The 13,896-nt window shown below is 40.7% G+C and overlaps 1 long non-coding RNA gene across 11 annotated transcripts in view; it reads left to right on the top strand.

Annotated features, from left to right (window-relative positions):
* The first annotated feature begins 264 nt into the window (after positions 1-264).
* Positions 265-13,896, top strand: part of LOC148385285 (uncharacterized) — a 194,214-nt gene continuing 180,582 nt past the window's right edge. For 10 of the 11 annotated variants that reach the window (XR_015853072.1, XR_015853070.1, XR_015853075.1 and 7 more), the window contains exons 1-2: positions 265-387; positions 2,037-2,172. This is a non-coding gene — a long non-coding RNA (uncharacterized LOC148385285). Of the gene's footprint in view, positions 388-2,036; positions 2,173-5,911; positions 6,711-13,896 lie in introns of those variants that run through there. The other variant, XR_015853071.1, reaches the window with a different exon arrangement.

Here is a 13,896-nt window from a genome sequence, read left to right as displayed (position 1 = left end):
GAGAAAGCGCAAGAGAGGGAAGATGGATGGATGGTATGTATGCCAAGGTCAACGTTGTCTGCACTCCACATGATCAGCCAGCATCGGGAAATTTGAATTGTGGAATTTTATAGTGTGGTATATTTGTGGGTCCGTGCACACTTTGACTAATTGGTGTTTTATTTTGAAATCCCGATTCCCCTCATTCCAGTTCACTTGCCTTTCCTCATGCGTCTGCTAGCTCCGCCCTTATTGTGGTCACCTGTTCTCAATTACCTTATGTTTTAAATAGTCTGCGTCCCACCTATCTTGTGCTGAAGTCTTCTTTTTGTGCACACCGAAGTGGTCATAGCCGATGAAGCATTTCCTTGCCAATCCATCTCTACGCCACAGTCCTCCGTTAACCAGGTCTTGTCGATTGTGCAATAATCAATTAAGAGAATGAAAATAAGTGAACATAACTGCCTTGTATATTGTATATTATGGTGCACAGCTTGCATATGATGGAGTTAGAATAGCAGATGTTGGCCTATTGCCTCCAATGACATTTATGCTTTTGAAAGATGAAAGACTGCTGGCTTGTCAATGTATTTCTATTTTGAATTGGTCTCATATCATCACTTAATGATTTGAAAAGACTGTTGGGATATCAAACCGCAGCCAACAAACCCGTGACCCCTCCTCACTCATTCACTGAGTCAATGTGCTAAACAGACTCAGGTTCTGTTTTTAGAGGCTTACACTTCTCTCATGGAGCAAATATGAAGTAGATATAAAGGATATTCTCAAAGAGAAAATCTGATTGTTATGGAACGGCATTGATGGTTTATATGATTGCATCGTGTTAGTGGTTGCATAAAAGGGTGAATTGAGTATGATAACGACAATTTCTTTTACAATCTCAAGAGGTCGCTGAACTGCAGCGCGATGCCTCAGCATATGTTTCAGCACTATAAAACTTCATGTCAGGCCAGCCTCGCGTGTTTGTTGCGCATCTGGCTCACACAGCTGGTGTCGACAAAGACCTACGCTGTCAAAAAAAAGCACCACACTTAGGTCAAGGTCACGGTGGGAAAAGTTACTGGTGCTTATGGTGGCCACCTTGTTGTGGTAGATGACTCATTCTGTCTACAACACCACCTACCGCCCTGCTAACAAAGTCTCACTCGTGCAGACAATTAAGCCCCCCCCCCATTCTATATGCGTCCCCTTGTCATACATCGGCCCTTTCTCCAGGTGCTCACGGAGAATATGGATGAGGTCGAGGACATGAGCCCACCGGAGAGAGAACAGATGTCACATGCTTCTTGCACCATCCTCACAAAAATGTAGTTTGTATGTGTGTTCAAGCAATGTCGGAGGTGAAAGTTAAAGTCTTGCCTCTCTCAAGGGAAAGGCTGGAGGGGGGACATTTATTTATAATAATAATAATTATTATTATTGTAAAAACAAACATCTTGTATTTGCTACAACTCTCATGAGAAGACATTGCTCTTCTTTGATATGTCAAAATGCATCTGATATCCACCATAATCAATAATATTGTGCAGGCGTACTTCATTTAAATAACCGTCCCGAGAAGAGTTGATATATCACTAGGGTGGGAGAAGTCATTTTGTGATGTAGCAAGTGACAAGACAAGGTCCTTTGTCATGGCAGCATGTGTGCAGCCATGTATCATTCACGGCTCCGATTGTTGACATTGTTGATTACATGAGGCACATCAATGGCACCGACATAGCTTCAATGCAGATTGCTGGTTGTTTTGCTACGGTATAATCCTGATTAAAAACATTTTACCTTTGTTATAATTACACGCACAGGGCCCTTAGAGTGTGCTCTCAATTGTCAATGATCTCATTAGACATCTGACTGATAATAAACATTTGTTGCTCTGGTTTCTACATGGGCTAAAGAGCTACTGGGTTCTTTGAGATGCCTCCCTCTGTGATAGCCCGAATGAACATATATTTTATTCAATCGGCCTGTCGGATTAGCAAAATATTCTATGGATTAGGTGCTTGATTGACTGATGCTTTTCTCTTTTTTTTATCCAGAGTCTGGTCTCCTGAATGGAGTCTGCATTTCGAAGAAGACTTGAGTGGTGTACTAATTTTTACAAGCCATGTTTGGCCACAAGGGAATAAGAGACGAGAGGACTTCGGAGGACCATGGAAGTTGCATATGCATATTGTAAGTACTATAAATGCACGCATTGCATGTTTATATAAATATATATGCTGTATGTTCTGTACGTGCATATGCTCAGCAAGCTTTTTAATCAGAGACAAAGTCTCCTGAGGTTTGCACGTCAGCTATTCATCTTTCATTTGGAGGCGACGTCACGCAAAGGATGAGTGCGCATCCTGCATGTGTGTGTAACCGCAGGATGAGTACATGTTACACAAATGTTCATAATTACACATAGCTTTGTAGAAGGAAAGTAGTTGGTAGGATGGAAAGTGGATTTGAAAGGTCATTACATAAATCGACAATCAGAGGGTATGCTGGTGATTCAGATGATGGTAAATATGTTGGGAAAATGAGGGAATGTTTTAGATTTTAGTATTTCCGGTGATTTAGTCATCACTCGGTGGACGTTTTATGGGTATGATGGTATACGTATGTGGAAGGACTGCGTTGTGGGGTGAGAGAATTGGTTATATAATTCAGTTCCAGGAAAATACACTTGTACAGCTGCACAAATCACAGAGTTTGATTGGTTGCCACGCAAGAATGAATACATATATATTATTTTCCTTTTAATATCTCTCTCTCTCTCTCTCTCTCTCTCTCTCTCTCTCTCTCTCTCTCTCTCTCTCTCTCTCTCTCTCTCTCTCTCTCTAAATATATATATATATATATATATATATCACTTGGGAGCAGCCGGGTACAGACACATGCAGTGAATGAACGGTCAGGAGATTTATTTGTTTGCTGTAATAAGGACTGTAAAACAGTAAGAGCTCTGTGCAGCCTTGCAGCCCCGCCACCCCCTTCCCCTGCCCTATGGGTACAATCAAATGTTGCCAGTAAATCAATAGAGCTGGGAGAGGTTTTTATAACCCAAGTTTAACACCCGGCTCTAAGTGCTCCAGGTGGCAGCTCATTTGTTCATTATCCCAACTTATCACAATAAACAATGGCAACTCTGATTGGACTGCCCCAGCGACTTCACCAGGGAAGAATTGCTGAGGAAGAAGCTTCACCCAAAGTCCACATGGGCAAGAGAAAGACAATAACAGAAGAGAAGGAAACAAGAGGGAATTGGAATGGAACACCTATTGAAGCACGCGGGCAATGCAGGTTAGAATGAACAGCAGATGAACTCTTCTGGCTGTCGGGCTACATTTATTCCTAGCATAGGCCTTATCTGAGCCAACAGCAATAAATAGAGACACCAGGAGAACATCTTTTAACAAGGAATAAAATGTTCAATGTTTCTCACCTAAGTCTTCGAGAAAGTACTCAAAAATTTGGGTAAAAGAATCTTTGAATGAAGACAATGCAGTTCGGCAGACAGACCTGATCACAAAAATAATCTTGGATTCAATCCTGGATTTTTATATTTTCAATATAATCAATGGATGGGATGAATACATATTTTCTTTCTCTGCCTCCTCTCATGTCATCATCTGACCAAAACTCTTTTACAAAACTCTCTTGTTTAAGATTTAAAAGCTTTCATCAACTCGCATTGCTTTGATTGATCAAGATCCAGAATTCTTGGTGCCTTGTGGACACACTGTTCCAAAAGCGTATGACGACATAAGACATCTGCTTCGCGCTGATGTCAGCCGTATGTGATCGTCGGAAATAACGTGGCGAAAATCAGCAATCCGTGCGTACTGAAACTCAAGAATCCCACTCACAGGAAGGGGAACACTTTTGCATATGTTTGCCTCATCATAACAAACCATGTTTGACCTGAACCGAGTGCTGTTATGTTTTAAAGTAAAGCAGTTCCCAGCATAGTATAGATCAGGTAAAGGCATCAGAAAGAGTTGAAAAGGAGATTGAAGACCCTCCTTGTGCATAGTTTAAGCAGTAAAATAGGCTTACACGTTTGCACATGGCTTTACCCGAGGGTACTAACTGCATGAGGTTGCATTTTTGTGGTTCCATTGGGAATTGATCCCGAAGAGCAGGAGGACACCATTTTTTTGTGTGTGAATCTCACACTAAATACAACCTCATGTTTCTGTCTTGTAATCATTTGGTTGTGTAAAAACAATGGTGAAGCAAAATGAGAAAAGATGCAGCTATTCAAATTTTGTGTGCTTAATTCATGACTCTTGTACAGGAGCGTGGCAGCTGGAATTTGTAATTATGCAACACAACCGCTCTTTTTACCGAGCTACCGGCTTCTGCATAATTTACACGTCTATTAGCTCATCAATTACAGTGTAATTACTTCATTGCACACAGCTAGCTTTTTACTATATAATAAAGCAAGTGTTCAAGTGAATATGTTCAACATACAGACAAACAAACATCAGAGTAAGTAAACAAATGCTAACTAAAAAAATAAATCTATAGAAGAGGAATAACAAAATGGAGGAAAATATTTTAGTATAGTATAACAATAATTATATAATATATATATATATTATATTATTATTACATTATTATTATTATTTATATATTAAGTGAACAAATGCTATATCAAAAAAATCTATAGAAGAGGAATAAAAAAATTACCCAATCATATGGAGGAAATTATTTTTAATGGACAATTTAAGATTTGTGGCTCACATATGCACACCTTTTACCCTTCTCACCTCCGTTCACTTTTTTTTTTGGATTAATTAATGACCTTTTTTTTAAATGCATTATGCATGATAAGAATCACTTTGCAATGGATACAAACCAAAGCCCGCTTGCACGCTTTGGGATGGCAAATCTATTGACTGTCAACAGCAGCTCATTTGGTATGCATTACTTATAAAAGGATAGATTTGTTTCAGTGCAGTGAATACTAACAATCAAAACAACGCAAAGGGAATCAAAGTGCTTATGAGCCTTTTCGCATTAGGGCAATATGGTTAAAATTCCAAGCACTTGCAGAAGAGAGATTGATGTGAATTTAGAATCCTATAGGTGCCCATTCTACCTGTTCTCTCTTTAAGTGAAAGTCCCTCTAGATTTCTTTGTAGCAAACATTAATGGCAGTCCCAAGCCAAACCACAGCTTACAAAACGCTATTAGGAATAAATCCGTGTCATTATTTCCCCCAAAAGAGTGTATCGAAATAGAAATAATCTGGTCGTGTTGAATTGTCGCCATTATGGAACCACGAATAACAATACAATTTTTAGTATCATGATAACATGATTGCTATCGTGATTGCTAAATTGTTTTTATCACAATGTATTTTATGGCTTACAGCATGTTCCTGTTTCCACTCCATTTGTCCCGCTACCTATTCGAAAAATATTGGAACAGCATGTAAGTGGTGAACATGTAAAAGTCCGTGTATGTTTTCTACAAAATTTTAACGATGGCGTCCTTTTATTGGTATCCATGGTTCTTCCTAAAACGCTCCATAAGTTTATAGGTCTGTAAACATGCAGCTGAAACTTATGGTTCACATTAATCGAAAAAGGTTTACAGTGATTTCATTTATTAGATCAAATAAAAGCAGAGGGTTGCAGCATCTCTTCAAATTTGCGTGAAACGCAAACATTGCGCACACAATGTATCTTGAATAAACAGAGACATCGTATATATTTGCAGGCCTGCACTTTCCATGATAATCCAGAATCAGCAGTGAGCGGGTTCACACAGCTGTTTGGGCTGCTGCAGGTCATAGCTGTGATAAATCTGGGGGAAGCTAGTCTCTGTAATGAACTCCAGAAGGAGTCCGGGAGTTAAACACTGATGAGCAATGGAAATTGTGGTCAGCTTGAGAGCAGTTTGAACTGTCTAACAGGCGTGGACAAGATGGGAGGAAGGAAACGGCCAAATGTTCCAAGGCTCAGCCACGGGCCTATTTTTGGAGAGGAGGGGAAGAGGAGGCCAGCTGTGCAGGAGTGGAACATTGCATGTGGCTGACTCCTGAAGAAAACTCAGCAGAAGTCTGCAGAGAGATTACTCGCACTGAGGCGCTGTCTACTTAAAAACTTTAATGTTGGGCTTGCCTTTTTGTTTTTGTATGACTGTAGGGAAAAAAGCAATGCGGCAAGCCACCGTTGCATAACTCTCTGGAGACACTGGTAGAAATCATTGGATCTCCTTTTCTGCACAAAATCTAACAACCTCTTTAATTTAATCAGCAGTTTTTTTAGTTTTTGGTTACCAAATGCCAAAAACCCAGCACATCAACGTCTCTTGGGCATACAACGATTTTCTGCTTTGTATTTAAAGCTTCTATTTCCACCAGGAGATGCGGCTCGGTTTGGTTCGAAGTAGTCTTGTGTTTCCACCATATGGTGTGTAGGCGGGATAGTGGTGGCTGTGTCAGCTATGTAAATAGTGTGACATCATAACAGCATGACTGAGTAAATCACAAATGAATTTAACTCAGAAGGAATGTAGGCTGACATTATCTGGCATGGTCAAATTGCAAACATTTTCGAATCAGTCTCAGTCTTTCCACTCCCTGTATTTCCGTATTTGTCCTTCTTCACACTAATTACTCTAAACTGTGTATTTATTGTTGACCCATACTCTACATATAATTCAATTGGTACCAAAAATAAATAAATCAAATCATAATTCTGAATCAGCAAGTTTTGGCCAATTAGTTTTATGTGGGTAAATATTACCCAGGCTATTTTGATTCCTAATTGAAGATGTTCCGGCCATAATAGTAAAAACAATCCAGAGATAAATTCACACATTTCATGGCAATGCAAAAGAAATTATCTGAATTTTCTAAAAATTCCGGGTGGCATTACAGAGCTAATTTCTCAGGCCCAGGACTGAAATGAAAAGTTTTTGAGTATGAACCCCCCCCAGGCGGAGATTTATTTGGCCTGAGAATAATACCATAAATAATTCTGTACTGGCTTTCTGTGCCCAAATGCCTGCTTGTTCTTATCCTGGCAGGTGTAAGCAAACCCTTGGTCAAGCAAAAGCAAACCAGCTATAAAGGGAGACAGGAAGGGGGGGAGATATGGGAGGGTGAATATTTTTTTGGGTGGTCTGGAGTAAGTGCTTTCTCACATTCTGTTTTTTCTGCACCACCTTTCACCTTTGAATGATCTTTGATTCCTTCCATTTGTTGGCCACAAAAGATTCTTTGTGAACATGCAACGGTAATGGTTCCTGTATTGATATGCATAATACACTCCAATGGCTGCAGTTTGGTGCATTCGTATTGACGTGCATTCACTGTCACCGCCGCTTATTGTCTCGATAATTGATCGTATTGATCGCGGTCAGTGAAAATGAACTCAAAGAGTAGTTTAAAAGGTGAGAATGTTTCGAGAGAATCAATATGAATCAATAGCCAACAGGGCGACACCGTTATTGCCCCGTCGTGTATTGGGTGGCCTCGGCTGGTTCCAGTTTAATTTGGCTTTTATTTGTGTTTTGAGTTCCAAACATTCTTGCCATGAGTCTCGTCTGGCTTATGTCTTGACAAAGTAAATAAATCACGCCGTACCTTTGCCGAGCGGGTTGGAATGTCAAAAGTCAGGAGGTCAGCAGAGCCAACAGCCAAATTAGGTTTGAAGACGCCACCCACATTTGATTACCAGCTAGCTGTCCAAGATGGCTGGCTGACGAGTTGAGAGATTTGAGAGGAGTTGAGTCACTTTGTGTGAAAGAGTGCAGTGCTATATGCATTTGACACTATGTCGCAGTGGGACTCCGGCTGGTGAACACTTTTGGCTGTCGGGCAAGAAAGTTGACACTGAAGTGGCAATGCTCTGCATCATCCTGTCACATACATGCAAGTGCTAATTCAATTGATTTCCAACTAGATACTCCCAATTCCCTGACAAAGTGTACAGCGATGTGAAGAAATATTGCCTTGGATTAGATTAGCGTTCCAACATATTCTATTGAATCTGGCATTTTTGTGGCTAACTGTAGACTAGAGTTTTGACCGCCTAAAAGCAGGTCTAACTTGTGGCACAGGTGGTAAAACACAGTTTTTGCAAAATTAAATGAGGCATACGCATTCTCTCAATCATTGTCCAAATCAATTTTAATGGAATTAATTATCATTTTCAAATAATAGCTACATATTTTAACAGCACGGTCAGGGTGCTAAATCTTCTTTTCAGTTTGTTTTTTAATAGAATTTTTTTTAAATGCACAACCATTACTGTGTTTCATAATATGCTAACCCACAAAATGCCTTTTTATTGCGAGTCATCCTTCGCCTTGAAAAAATTAGGAAAGCAGTCTTAGTTTTCACACATCTTGTTCCAATTTGAGTTTTATTTTTTTCATGCGTAAGACCACAAAATTATTTTTTGGAACACGCTTCTTCTCCAATTATTTCCAGTGCCAAAACTTAACGACTTCTGTCTTCTGCTCTCCATAGTAACACGAGACGTGTTTGGGTCACGCGGTTTAAAAACATTTAAAATGATTGCTGACAAGTTAAGCAGTTTGCCACTGTTGGAATTTTATGGAGGAGTTATTCAGAGAAAGCCAGGAATGCCATTCCAAACAAATTAGGCTTTAGAACGCTCAAATGACAGGATTTCTTGTAATTGGAAACGATGAAATGAATGTTTGATATGTGGCTTTCAAGCGGCGCAATGAAGGGAAACTTGTGGTTTTCCTACCTCATCCTGCTCTCATTATAAATCTTCACAACGATTTATAATGTGGCTTTTGGCTGAATAAACAGTTATGATTTGGCGCAACGCAGACACGGTAGACACGCAACTTCAACAAGCCAGCCTGCTGTATGCAAAGCATGGAAATGAGAACACTAAGGATCCTCGCTGGTGGCCATTATGAATGTAAAGTCATGCATTATAGATTCGCAGGTGAATTTATTTATTCTCCCGCAAAAGTCGGAAATGTAAGCTGGGCCTGAATCGATGCGAGCGAGTTCATCTCTGTCCGCCTAATCATTCGCTAATGGCTACTATCAATTGTCGGCCCCTCAGCTTCACCATCCCTGCACTTGCAATTAAAGTCAACAAGCACATACTGTACTGTCGGCTAAAGGTGCTTGAGCGCCGGATTCCGGGTTAATGTATTGATTATCCTCTGCATGGTGAATTGGATTTATTCCGCATCATCAGTCTTGTTTATTTATTTATAAGCCTGCTGTAATTCATCAAAAATGAAAGATTTTCCTTCTTGGTGATGGGTGTGAGCATGGCGTCTCGAGGTAATCAAATGTGTTGTTTGTGTTTTTAACTATAACACGAATCGGCGATTGACGAAGTCGAATTTACCCGTGTATGTAATGTACGTCGTTTTGTTTGTCGCACTGATTTTTAAAAGGCATTTGAATATGTGCCTTATTTATTTGCTTGTAAGGGAGCATGCCCTGCACTCACACATCATTGACAAATACAACAGAGTACAAAGGGAATCTTGCTTTTGGAGCAGCATTATTTATTCATGGTGCCCTGGAGTCTTCCTGTCCATTCAGACATCAGGGTAGTGGGTCTGTTTCACTCTTTTATCATGTTAGAGGAATATATTGACACCAGTTAGACGACATAGTCACATCACAGAGAGTAGAAAATCTTTTTTAAAAATATTTTTTTATGTTTATTGTGTTGCATGGTGTTGCAGTTTTGGTATAGAGAAACAATAAATACTGTCCCTTTGCATCTTCTTTTTCTGCTTTTTTTTTTATACAATATTTCATTAAATCCCATTTTATTACTTTTCTTGAATATGCCATTTTTCCACTGGCCTGACAATTCCCAACACTATTGTTTTGTTGAGTTATGCATGTATCATAATGATTACATTCAAGCATATGCAGGAGGTGTCCAATATTTTATTGGTGTCGCTCTACATAATTCTTCCTGGAGGTCTGATCTCAACTGGTCAGAGCGATTCAAGTCTTGTTAATTATTTCCATCACTTGCATTTCACAGTCAAACTGTGTAGAACAACCATTTAGTTAAAAAAATCATATAACAAAATCAAGCCCCCAAATGTTCATTATTCAAAAGACAAACAGCTCCTTATTTTTTGATAGCATCTTGATTCTTGATATATTATTAATATGATGCTTCTCTACGTCGCTGGAAGTAATTCAACGCTTAAGTCGCAGCTGAGCTCCGGGGAGCGTTGCTACTTTATGCACAACACAATGTGTGTGTGTCTTCGCTTCTTACTTTGGCATTGATGCACACTAATGTACTCCACCTCCCCTTGGGTGGATCTGTCTGGATCATCTCATCACAATCCCATACATCCATCTCACCGTCCAATGGTGCGTCGCCTGTTATGAAACACTTTTAGCCAAGCGATGCTTCTTTAGATTGCTGCTGGCCAGCATGCGGCCTATTCACCGTAATACAATATTCTCCCTCTAGTATGCACCTGTCTCCCACTGACAAGCGCGTATCATTCTGTAGGGGGGTCAGCAGAGGTCTCCCATCACTGTCCAAGTCTGCCGTGTGACTGACGCAAATCCTATAGAATGGCTCGTTTTCAACTTGAGCATGCATCCCCTCTTGACACTGCCTGCAGATCGCCAGTAACAATATCACCTATACAATCAATTTCACTGCTGCCTTTGAGGTCCCCGTGGAAGCCATTGATCCACGCTTTCATGTCACGCCCTTTCATAAATTGCAACCTTTTTGATATCGGCATGGCCTGATCACCAAGCATGCCCGTGTCGCTCTCAAGTGGGCTGACGATGGAGGCAGCGAGTCCCGGGCAGAGCCGCAGTGGTGTCACAGGTGTCCATACCGCAGCCTCTTATTGACAATCGTGCTCCCGTGGACCCCCTGAAATGACATCTTAGATGACTAGACCCCACTTTAATCCTGACCCTAAACCTCATCCCTGAAATATGTAACTGCATGGCCCCTCGGAGGGGAATTCATTTTTTTCCCATTTGGAAATCAGAAAGACTTTCAGCGGCGGGCTACGCCAAATGGGAAGGTCAGTGCTACACGAAGACTGAGCTATACTATATGGCATGAGATCTATTTTTATGGAGGAAAATGAATAAAAGCAAGTAGGCGAATGTGGTCAGACAGACTAGAAATGGGCAAAATGATAACTTATTTGAGCAAGAATCCCATTGATTGTGTGGATTAGACTCTTGTCTTGAGACAAATGAGAGAAATGGAATTCACAACTGGTTGAAACCAACAGAGGTGGTCTGAAGGACTTCAATCCTAATCTATGAAGACATCCACTATGCTTTTGTAATTCAAATAAAACAGGAGTGCATGTTTTAATACAAACTATTTAAGAAAATCAATAGGTTAAATGAATTCACCATCAATGCTAATATTATTGCCCCAAAAAAGTTTTCTGTTCATCATGATTATACATTGTAGTTATGTAGTACATTAGAGTACAATACCCACTGATGGAGATCGTGTTTTTTTTTTTTTTCTCCTTGGAGGGGTTATGGGTTTGGGCAAGGATATCTCAAAAGAAAAAACTACCAACCCCCCAAAAGATTTCAGACAACGCTGATAGATATGGTTAAAATACGTTCTCTATGGTAGATAGGTGGAAATGTGGAGAAACATTCTCAGAAAAAATCGAAAATACCCAACAGTCAATTATTTTACCTGACACCTGGGGAAAGTCTAAGCATATTTCAGGGGGTACTACCCTGCAGCCCCTCTTCCGGCTACTTTTCTATCTTTGAAACCCGTAATGACGTTTCTCTACTATCCTAAGCCGTTTGGGTTCACATTGGCTCAGAAGTGATGCTTAAGATGCTTAAAATCATCCATAAACTGCTCATTGTTTTAAGAGGGGCCAGCCACGGTCATTTGATACTGGCACTCGACTGCCTCCTCGCCCCTAAGCTATCCTGTTATTTGACTCTGGCGGCACACGTGGGAGCTGTGCGGATGAAATATTGCCATTATAAGGCGAGTACACATTGCTAGTGAGGGATGTGTGCAAAGCCTCCTTTGCCACTAGGGGAAATGTTAAGAGCTCTGACTGAAATCTCATTGTGGGAATAAATGTTGCTAGCCCGCTCTTAACAGTGTCATTTGCCTTTCCTTGACACGTGCTCTTTTCTGCACAGGAAACTTCTCACTGAGTTAATTAACATTTGAAGAAATAATGAAAGGGAGACCATTTTTACATGTCCATCAGTGCCTGATGGTTGTGTTCACTTGAAGTGCCATAAGTCGCCTGAACTGACAGCAGATGGTGCTCTTCGGGCACATTCGCTTTGGCCCGCTCCTTTGAGCAATCCATCATCATTCTCCTTCCCTGTCTTCTCCCCTCAACACCACTGAGAGGAACTCTGGACCACCATCCTCCTTGCCATCATTTACCTTTGTGCAGCGGGAATGTCAGCCTGCACAGCCTTGAGTTTTTTTTTTGTTTTAATCCGGGGAGCCGGCGGCAGCGAGTCGGCGTTCAGTTTAGACAGGGATCCACAGGGCGCTTCTTAATGATGTGGTTCACTGATAAACCTGGCAAGACTGGCTGACGGAGAATTGTGTCTGTGTGGAGAGAAAGCCCCCCCCCCCCCCAAAAAAAAGAGGCACAGTGTATAGGGACTATGAAAAGGAAGCACAGCGAGAGGGCAACCAAAGTTCAACGCTTTAAACTTTCAAACTTGTCTTCAATTCCACAAATGGTTGCGTTATAGAGCAGATGACGAATGGCTTTCCAGGAGAGGAGGCATCACATGAACAATACTTCAAAGTGTTAGGAGCTAACTAAGACACAGAGGATTTGCAAGAAAACAAAAGGAATAATTGCCACTGAAAAACAGGTCGTGTTTTTCTCGGCAACATTGTGATGTTGTCAGGATTATCTTGACATATTCATTCTTATAAACTCAAGACCTTTTTTAGCGGGGTCTCACATTCTCTTACTATGACTTTTTTTGTAGTATTGTGAACCCTGCATTATCTACAGCGACTGCCTTTTCTGGTGCTCACTTACTTGCTGAAAAACCCAATAGTTCCACCACTGTCATTTCCCGCACAGTCTTTATTTCCTACCAGGGGGTCCAATACCCCAGTAATCAATCTTTTCTCACTGATAATACATGTTGCACATCCCCAGTTCGAGTTGTCAAGCGATGAAACACTCAAACTGGCACGCCTTGTTGTCGAGTAATATACTGGCGCACCCTTTTTTTAGAAGCAGAGGTTATTTTATTAGCATACTAATTTCTGACACTTTGTGGGGATAGTGAAAGAGGAGCTCATCACTACTACCCCAAGAGCTTTCTGAATCATGACTACAATGCAAATATTTTAATAGGCCAGAATTTTCCATGGCGATGTATTACGGTGATGAGATTAAAATCCGATTTTTTTTTTTTTCCCGTCCAGTCAGCAAAGCTGTATCGGGGCAGTCGATTAAGATTTGTCGTAATGTGATGGGGTATAGTTTGAAATGATCCCCTGCTCCGCTAAATGTATGACAAGCTACTTCTAAAAGGGTCAGCGCCGTGCCCTTGATCCACCAGAGGCTTTAAATACACATTCTGCTGCTTTCAGCATATGCACTCATTCTCCCCCTCTCAAGCGAAACGTCAATGAAGTGAATCTGCAGACACTTTTTTATACATTTCCCACACAATAGGAATCAATGCACGACTAATTCACATATTCATTAAGAAAATATGTCCGCACTTCCGTACCGGTTTTGAATGAGCTGACAAATTATGCCTTTTCACATTAGTGCTTTGATTGAGCAGCAGCCAGTTGAATTCAGACTTTTGTTCTCCCCCCCCCAGTCCTCCCTCCCAGTTAATAGTCCTACTTAATACTCATCAATCATTTCTGTCAAAAATATTGATTGCTAGCAAGATTAAAT

This window comes from Syngnathus floridae, chromosome 16 (genome assembly GCF_059516105.1).
Source record: "Syngnathus floridae isolate MCC-2025c chromosome 16, RoL_Sflo_1.0, whole genome shotgun sequence".
Classification (NCBI taxonomy): domain Eukaryota; kingdom Metazoa; phylum Chordata; class Actinopteri; order Syngnathiformes; family Syngnathidae; genus Syngnathus; species Syngnathus floridae.
This window is presented reverse-complemented; position numbering and strand designations above follow the sequence as displayed.